The sequence below is a fragment of the Lissotriton helveticus genome, chromosome 8 (assembly GCF_964261635.1).
Source record: "Lissotriton helveticus chromosome 8, aLisHel1.1, whole genome shotgun sequence".
NCBI classification, from domain to species: Eukaryota; Metazoa; Chordata; class Amphibia; order Caudata; family Salamandridae; genus Lissotriton; species Lissotriton helveticus.
This window is the reverse complement of record NC_136069.1, coordinates 615,166,340-615,175,975: the sequence shown is the minus strand read 5'-3', so window position 1 is coordinate 615,175,975 and position 9,636 is coordinate 615,166,340. Positions and strand designations below refer to the sequence as shown.

General features: G+C 37.4%; 1 long non-coding RNA gene across 1 annotated transcript; it reads right to left on the bottom strand.

The window, feature by feature from the left end:
* Window positions 1–1,367: 1,367 nt before the first annotated feature.
* On the bottom strand, window positions 1,368–3,139 carry LOC144771725 (uncharacterized). Its single transcript, XR_013599449.1, has 3 exons — window positions 3,038–3,139; window positions 2,338–2,409; window positions 1,368–1,505 (listed from the first exon to the last, which is right to left on the bottom strand). It is a non-coding gene; the product is annotated as an uncharacterized LOC144771725 (long non-coding RNA).
* Between the last annotated feature and the right edge of the window lie 6,497 nt (window positions 3,140–9,636).

The window sequence follows — 9,636 nt, the reverse complement described above, 5'->3', positions numbered from 1 at the left end:
ATTGTATACTACGTACATCGGCAATGGTATGTGTATTGTTATCTATTCTTGTGGGGGGCATTGGTGTTTGTGGTGTTTGGTGACAAAAATAATCCCTGAGTTTCAAAACTCTTACAAATCTGTAAAGATCAATTTGAGTATCGGTGAAGTCCCCCCCTTGTGTGGGGCCAAAATTAAGATCTCTACTCAAAACTGTTAGTTCATCTTTGTCCAGAATTTTATTCGATAAGTTGACAATTTTCAAATGCGAATCAGTATCAATAACATCCATGTTCACAAGATTACATTGTACATTCAGTTGGATGCTTAGGGCTTTGCTGTTGTGTTCTGTTTCTTGATTGACCCTCGCCCCGTACCTGCCTTTGGCCCTCCTGCCGCCCGCCTGGTTTTGGCTGAACTCTCCTTTGCTGAAGTCTGCTGCTTATTCGAAGCTTGGCGAGCTCCTTCTGAAACGAAGAAGCTCCCTCCCCTAAAGGGGTTTCTTGTGGTATGTTGGAAGCTACACTGCTAGCAGAGGAGGAGGAAATGCTGCTCATAGAGTGTGCATCTTCACTTTCATTCCTGTCCTCACGTGTTCTTTTTCTCTCTTCTCCCCCCTGGACGTTATCAAATTTCTTGGCGAACGTATAAATACGTCTGTCACGGTAATCCCTGTCGTCCCTTTTTTATCTTTTTCAACTTTTTTATCCTTTAAATATAACTGATGGTCCTCCATCACTTTCTTCAAAATCACAACGTTTTCTTCAATTGAGTCCTTTTGCTCCATATCGTTTATCTCCTTTCCTAGAGTTTCAATTTCTCCTTGTAACTTATCTCCCTTTTCCCTGGCATGGCGGATTAAGATCTGCATAATGATCTAAGATGCATTCCCCAGGTTGCTGTCCCACTCATTCAGGAGCTCCTCACTCAAATCTTCGAAGGTAGGAAAAATTAAAATTCGCAATCCCCTGGGGATTTTCTTATTCACCAGATATTACTGGAGCGTTATCCCGTCCCACCAACGGGAAAGCTCTAGCTTATTTAACCGCTCCAACTTGAGAAATAGTGTTTTTAAACTAGGCTTATCTGCCGTACCCTGTGCTACAGGGTCAGTCATGGTGTTAATTGCAAAAAGGTTCTGGGCCATCTCCTCCCTCCCATCTTCAAATCGGGGCATTTGTTTGAACTGAGCGAGTGCAGGACAGTCTCTAATCCGAGGATCAACAAGAAAGACGTACAAACACAACAGCAGACCAAGGTCAAGCACCTACCCTGTTTTAGTTACCAAAAAGTAATCAGAATAAGTGCAACAACTTCTGGCATCCGCTGCTGATAGATGCCTATTTACATTAAGAGTTCAAAACAAAAGGAAGGTGCACTTCATAGAAGTCAGGACAAATCACAATGAAGTATTTCATAAGTTCTTCTTTTTATTGAGTTCTTGAAAAAAACCAAGGCACACAGCCAACGCGTTTCGTTCCCCAGTGCCGCGGGAACTTCGTCAGAGCTGTAACAATTACAAAAGACTAACAACAATATACAAACTAAAAAACAAATATATACATAGATGAATACATTTAAAAGTAGATTAAAGGCACAACAAGCAAAAGGCTTGCACGAATGGCCCAAGACATAGTGTCACACAAAGTTTGTTGTAAGAACACATACAACCACAGAGAATTACTTAACAAAGAGTGACATATTAAAATGACACTTGTATGATAACAGTATGTCAAATTGTTGTACACACGGTCCCATTTTAGAGAGACATCTCGAGGGGAATAAGAACACTGTATACTTGTATGTCCATGGAAAAGGTAAATGAAAGAAAAGGAAAAGAGAAAGGGGAAACAAAAAAGCAAAAAGGAACCAGAGGCAGCAAGTAAGCACCCGTAACCAAAAAGAAATAACAAGGCAGAAAGTCTATTCAAAAAGCAAAGAAAAAAACATTCAAAAGCAATTCAAAAAACCTCCTAGCGTTCCAATAATATTAAAGAGGCCAAATATAGAACGTCCCCACTATGGTTCTGATCACACAAAACATTTCCCATATACTTCTCACCTTTTATTAGTATAAAGGTTCAGTAACCAGAAAGAAAGGATGTTACGTGATTGCTCATTAGTGAGTCTTAGGAAGGTCAAGACCAGATTGTGTAATCATAGGGAGGGAAAAAGAACAGGGGGAATCACATTTAGTAAATCAAATTAAGAATCAAGAACTCACATCAAAGAAGTAAAGGCTGGATAGTCAACACCAGTAGAAAGTAAATCGACATTTCTCGAATCACCATATGATACCACTAATTCACTGGGTCACATAGAGCGAAAAGTGTAACAAGTCTGACACATAAATCTCACCTGGGTCAGTAATTAAGCTTCACAAGATCAAACAGAGGACTTCATAATCTTCAGTAGTTCATAGGGTTGAAGCTGCAAATCACAAAAACTGGTAATAAGCGTAGACAATATATGCAGGTCTGAAAGGACTGTGATTCTCCATATCTAATTCAGAAATGGGCCATGTCATTAAACAGCCCATACCTTCCAACTCCAACAACATGCAATATCAAACCATTCTGCAGATAGATAGACTTCAATCAGGGTTATCTATATTTAGACCAAATGCTAGCGACCCAAAAATAAAAATGAAGTCCCAACCTCTACAAAAACTCTCACCTTAATTTCAAGGGTGAAGCAAGTCCAATATGAATGCCAAAGGGATGAATATTTGTATCTGGTATACCCGAAGTGAAGCGACCTATCACACCTGTCTAAGGGCAGGAAAAATTATTATGTGGATCGAAAGTTTCCAGTATGAGTTAATAAAATAACCCAGTGAAGCGAACTACCCACCACAACGTAGCAAAACCTCACTGCGGGGAGAAATCTGCCCCCATCCTCACCTCAGGCCTGATTGGAAAAAATATGTTCCAGGCACAAGTGTCCTAAGTATTGTGGTGGCGATCTATCAGATTAGAACACATATATCCCATAAGAATCATGCCAGTTGTATGCTATTTGGCCACAATACAATAAGTTATCTGGATCCTGCCCTTACCTCTATTATTAGGGTGTGATACACCAGTTCTGGCAACCAGGTCCAAGGAATACGTACTCGTAGCTGGTGTGCCCAAAGTATAGCAACCTGTCACACGTGTCTGTGGGCAAAAGACATAATTGGATAGGTCAACAGTTTCCAATTTGAGTTAATATACTAACCCTAGTGAAGCGAGCTACCCACCACATAATTGCAAAACCTGACTGCGGGGAGAGGTCTGCCCCCATCCTCACCTTAGGCCTGATTGCAAAAAGTATTCCAGGCTCATCTGTCCTAAGTATTGCGGTGGCGATCTATCGGATTAAAACAAATATATCCCATAAGAATCATGCAAGTGGTATGCTATTTGGCCAAAATATAAAAGGTTATGTGGATCCTGCCCTTACCTCTATTATTTGTGGTGCGAGATACACCAGCTCAGGCAACCAGGTCCAATTCGATAGATGCGGGTGCTAGAATGGCGAGGTCTTGATTAGTGACATGTTTACTTTTCAAGTCAGTAAATATCTAAGACCACAATGTAACACGTAAAAAGGACGGGCACATCCGAGAGACCGAAGACTACGGGTAAAAATAATACCTAGGTTAACCATCTTAAACATAAACCCCTCATTTGCTGATAGTAGCATTTTGTTAAAATATCAAATATTCTCAATGAACCCCAGCAATAACGCAAGCTCACACAAGCGAATTACCAATGAATAATAGCGACAGTCATTGCCAGCAGTCCTATTCCAGCAATGACTAAGATACCAAAACCCGATTCCTGCTGGAAGCCCTCTTCCCGCTATCTGCCTTCAAAGATATTGGCGATGCAACCGGCGAGCATACCCAAGCCTGCCTTTTAAATAATTACAGTAATCACCCCAACACATAAGGGAACTTACCAGGACTCCAATAGTATGGAGTCGGGCAGCATGGTCGCTTGCACGGGCGTCAGAGAGACAAATTTGCCGCAAATTCTTTGAAGCTAAATAGACCCCCACGTAGACGTAATGACGTCTCGGTGGGAAGACATACACAAAACATAATAAACGGACTGTTAGTGTGTTATTCACACAAAGTGTATACGGAACAAAACATGCCGATCCAGATAGGAAAAGATGGATAACAGTGTATATTTATAAAGCTAAGGACAAACAATTGTACAAGCATGCAATCGCAATCTGTGAAAAACTGTGCTATCTAAAAAGCCGATTTATACAGGGAACGACCACGGCGGCCATATTGGAAGGTCTAGTTGCGCCCAATAGGTCGAACAGTCAAACATATGACCAAGCCAAAATTACTGTAGGGACATAGATCAAAAAAAGGAACGCAGAAAAGTAAATAAATAAATAATTTCATTCAGATTCGGTCTACTAGTAATTAAAGAGATAACGTCAACATAAGATATCATCTACAATTATTACCCTAGATGTTCAGTAACACACCTCTTACACCTTCAAGACAGAAGATAAGGAGGAGGGGGAGGGGGAGGGGGAGAATATAAAAGAGTAAGGATAGAGAAGGACAGAAAAGGAAAGAGTAAGGGGACAGGGAAAAACAAAAAGTGAAATTATATAACATATGATTAAATAGACATAACTTCTAACACTGAGTTTGTTTCTTGTAATTCCAATAAGGCCAAATAGTTTCTGAATAATTAGATTCGTGCAAAGACAAAATTTGCTTAAAATGTACAATAGTCAACCTTGACTGTTCCCTATTAATATTTCAGTGAAGGGAACCTCACAGATAGAATTACTGTTTCCAGCCAAAGTCAATAAAGCAAGGATAGTGGGGGTGGGGGGGTTTGTGATGTTCAATGCATTGAAATAACTCCTTATCCAAGGAGGTAATATAGATCCCTATCCTATACATGCAGTGCATCGTACATACTCCTTATCCAAGGAAGTAATACATTTCCCTATCTGTATTATGGCCCAATTGAGTGGCCTTAACCCCTTCGACGCTCATGACGAGCTCAGCTCGTCATGGAGTTGCCATTCATTTCAATGGAAATTACATGAGAAGGATGGAAAAGGCCTTAGCATCCAAGTGGCAACAAATCCACTTGGCCTCCCTTTGTCTGACGTCTAGTTCACGGTTACCACCCCTGATCCCAGGGGGCACGTAGTCAATTCCATGAAACCGGGAGGAATTGTCATCCGGGTGGCATTCCATGTAATGTGTAGTTATGGGATACCGACTATCACCATTAAGAATAGCCCTACGATGTTCTTGAATTTGAATCTTCAGTGTGCCTACTGTGCTACCAACATAAATAATGTTGCATCTATATGTATATATTTGTTTTTTTCGTTTGTATATTTATGTTAGTCTTTTGTAATTGTTACAGCCCTGACGAAGTTCCTGTGGCACTGGGGAACGAAACGCGTTGGCTGTGTGCCGGGGATTTTTTTCAAGAACTCAATAAAAAGAAGAACTTATGAAATACTTCATTGTGATTTGTGATGACTTCTATGAAGTGCACCTTTTTTTGTTTTGAACTACTCAGAGATCTCTGCTGTTTTGCACTCTATGCCTGCAAGGGTACTGTTTTGATATATATGTTTTGTCTGGATAAAGCTATGTCTCTCTGAGGAGCTCTAATAAGAGCAAAACCTATATGTCAGGAACTGATTTTATTCACTCCAGGTTGGATAGGATGGTATTTTACCAATCCAGAGCTGTCATACTTTGACTGGAGTGGTAAAAGACTTATGACATTTTTCAGGTGGGCGTGGATGGCACTTGCTGAACCTATGCAAAGAAACCCTACTAGAAAAATATGAGGTGAGCAGTTTTAATGTATCAGTGGTGTTGCAAGTTGCGTCTGGCGTTGTGCCATTTTAGAGCCAGTGCAGGTTTTGGTACACTGCTAGGAGCAAAAGTCAATGTTGAGGCAGGTGGGGAATGGGGCAGCAACACAGGGTGTTAAAAAGGTTAATATAAAAGTAAGAGTATATAGTAGTGCAACAGTTTAAACTACAATGTTATATTAAACACCATTCCTAAACACAGTGGTAAATACAGTTTTCAGATGTAACAAAAACAAGTGATTGAAATCCTCCATTGTGTGTTATTCAGATTGTTAGCAAAAGGACACTCGTGTGCAGGTGGATTGCTTTCCAAGACCTACCCTGTGTGCTGCCTTGCTTCAATTGCAAAGACTTCTGAAGCAACTAATGTACTTGAAAGAGTTGCTGTATGAAAAGTGTATAAAAAGATAACTAGCCAACATGAAAGAAATTATAGGTGTGTCTTAGAGAGAGTTTTTAAGGGGTATATATGTGTTGTGTGCTTAACAATGCAGCTATGACTGAAGTGCAGATGTGGGTGAGTGATTGTAAATTTGCTCTTAGTGAGGGGAAAGTTAGAATCTTACCTGACACCACACAAGTGTTGTTAGAAGGAGGCAGCCCCAATAGCAGGTGGGGGTGCATTGTGAAGAGCACAACCTTCAGAGGGAGGGGACAGAGAAGGAATCAACTTAGCGTTCCAGGAACAACTTCAGCCTGCTGAGTCCTGGAGAATCCACCTCCAGTTTTGTTATCCCCCATAGTGAGGTTTCCTTCCTCAGTACATTGACAGTCTGTCAGCTCCTGCCTTAAGGCCACCATCAGGGTTCCACTGATGCTGAATGAAGGCAGCCCATGTAGTTGTTTGTAGTATTTTACCACAAATGTATCTACATCAGCAACCTCCTCATCAGTGAATTTTCTCTTCCGCTTCAGAACTGTGGACTGCAACCTTCAGGCAAAATATGCTAACTGCAGGATCAGAATGCTGAAGTGGAAACAATAAACAGTTCCTATAGTGTAGGCTATATTTATGTTGTTGGAAGGGAATGGGTGTAAGCTGTGTAGGACTGGCTTCAAGTGTATATAATTTTCCTATTCCCTTCTATGCAGAGGTCTCCGCCCAAGTATGCTGGTCCCGCACAATGTGTGGAGTGTGCAAAATAAAATGGTAATGTTACCAGTAGTAACTTTCTGGTCATACATTTTGTTTAGTCTAACTCCAGCCCTTAAATCTACACTTTGTCATATAAAATTCGGAAATGGTGAAAAGTGCAAATTTGTCAATTTACTACAAAGAGTAAGAGTAAACTCTTGTCTAAGTTCACCTTGGTGAATAGCCCCTTTAGTGTTCTCTCTTAACCTCTCGCAGTATTGGGATGGCACTTTCAATCCCACGATTGTCTCATGTAGGTTTGTCAAGCCATACCATATCTCTACTTTGGAGACCACGGTGAGCAACATCTTTGCTGGGTTGCAGGGGAAAGCTGGGTGCAGGCTTCATCCATCTGCTCACCTGCCCGCACTCAGTCCTTTGACTTATATTATTAAATGAGTAAAGTAATTTATTATTAATTAATTAATAATTTGTTGTTAATTAATATTAAGTATTTCATTTGTAATTAATTATGGTTATTGCGTAATTATTTAGAGGTGTGTGTTTTAGTGTTCATAGGTGTAAAGGGTGGGAAGTGATTTATTTTTATTGATGAATTAATAATTGTTTGTTCATTTTAATTAGCTAATTGGTAATGGTGTTTTTGGTGTTTATATGTGTAAAGGTTGGGAAGTAATTTATTTTTAATTGATGACTTAGTAGTTGGTTATTAATTATAATTAATGAATTGGTAATTAATTATGGTAATTGTGTCATTAATTTTAGATGTGTATTTTAGGGTTTATAGAGCTAAAGGCTGTTACGTTGTTTATTTGTTGTTAATTGATATTAATTAAATTAATTAAAAACTTATTATGGCAATTGTGTAATTAATTTTAGATGTCTGCTGTGTTGATTATAGGGGTAATGGATGGGAATTCATTTGTGTTTAATTAATTAATATATAGTTGTTAATTAATGTTAATTATTTGATATTTATTTTGGGTTATTGTTTATTTTTGTGTGTTGTTTTTCCTTTTAGTGGGGTAAAGGATGGGTAATAAATACATTTTAATTACTTTATAATTAGTTGTTAATAGTAATGGTTTTTAATTTAAAAATAAGTTTTAATTATGTTTAATTATTTTATAGTTTAATTTAGGTGTGTGTTGTGGACATTATAGTGTTAAAGTGTGTGTAGTTAAAGATTAATTATTTGTATTAATAATTATTTTTAGTTGATTATTAATTATGTTAACTATGGAAGTAAATTTAATTTAAAATGTTGACGTGTGTTGTTTTTGGTGTGGTGTTATAGGGTAGAAAATAAAATAAGTACATTTATGTATTAATTTATGTTTTTGTTTGTAAATATTTTATAGTTTAAAACAATTTTTTTTAAGTATTTATTATTTTACTTTAAATAATATTTGTATTTTTATATGTAATTAATATTATAATATGTTTACTTTTTATATATTTAATATGTTTGATTTTTAATATTTTTAATATTATTTCTTTATATATTTTTTCATTTTAAATATTGTTTATTATTTTTTTAACTGTTGGAGTGTGAATAGTAATTTTTGCCTTTCCAGCTATCAAACACATTCCCTTATGTTGCATTCACTGGAGTGGGAATAGTACATTTTACCCCTCCGCTATCAAACACTTTCCAGACTGTTGCACTGACTGGAGTGGGAATAGTAAGTTTTACCCCTCCGCTATCCAACACTTTCCCTACTGTTGCAGTCTGTGGAGTGGGAATAGTAATTTTTACCCCTCCTCTATCTAACACTTTCCCTACTGTTGCACTCTATGGAGTAGGAATGGTAATTTTTGCCCCTCGGCTATGCAAAACTTTCACTACTGTTGCTCTCACTTAAGTTAGAATAGTAATTTTTACCCCTCCTCTACCCAACACTTTCCGTACTGTTGCACTCTTTGGAGTAGGAATAGTAATTTTTGCCCCTTCGCTATCCAAAACTTTCCCTACTTTTGATCTCACTGGAGTTCGAATAGTAATTTTTACCCCTCCGCTATCCAACACTTTCCGTATTATTCCACTCACTGGAGTTGGAATGGTAATTGTAATCACTCCGCTATCCAACGCTCACGTACTGTTGCACTTACTGGAAGGGGAATAGTTATTTTGACCCCTCCGCTAGCCAACACTTTCCGTGCTGTTGCACTGACTGTATTGTGAGATTTAAGTTTAAATATTTCTTAATAGTTTAATGTTTTAATTTATTTTGGATTTTTGTTTTTTTATATTTTAAATCATATATATATTATTTATATAATTTTAAACTTTTAACATAAATTAAAAATAATAGTTTATTAATTGTTTTAAAATAAATATGTATAAACAATTATGCTTGTTTGTTTATTAAGTTTATTTGTTATATTTTATTAAAATGTATATTAGATGTATTTTATTTTGTTAAAATTACATTTAATATTTAATGCATATTGTTGTATGTTATATGCATATAAACATCTATGTTTTATACATATATATTTTTTACTGATATTTTTTGTTGATATTTTTGTACTTACCTGTTTAAGTATAGGAGTCAATATTTTTGTCGTCTATCATTTTTTACTCGTTATTTTTTACATTGATATTTATTACATTGATGTTGTGTCAGTGAACCGTGGCCCACATGTACCTTTCCTTTGTCTCACTGTCTGGGAGCAATACATAAAGGACAACTGCC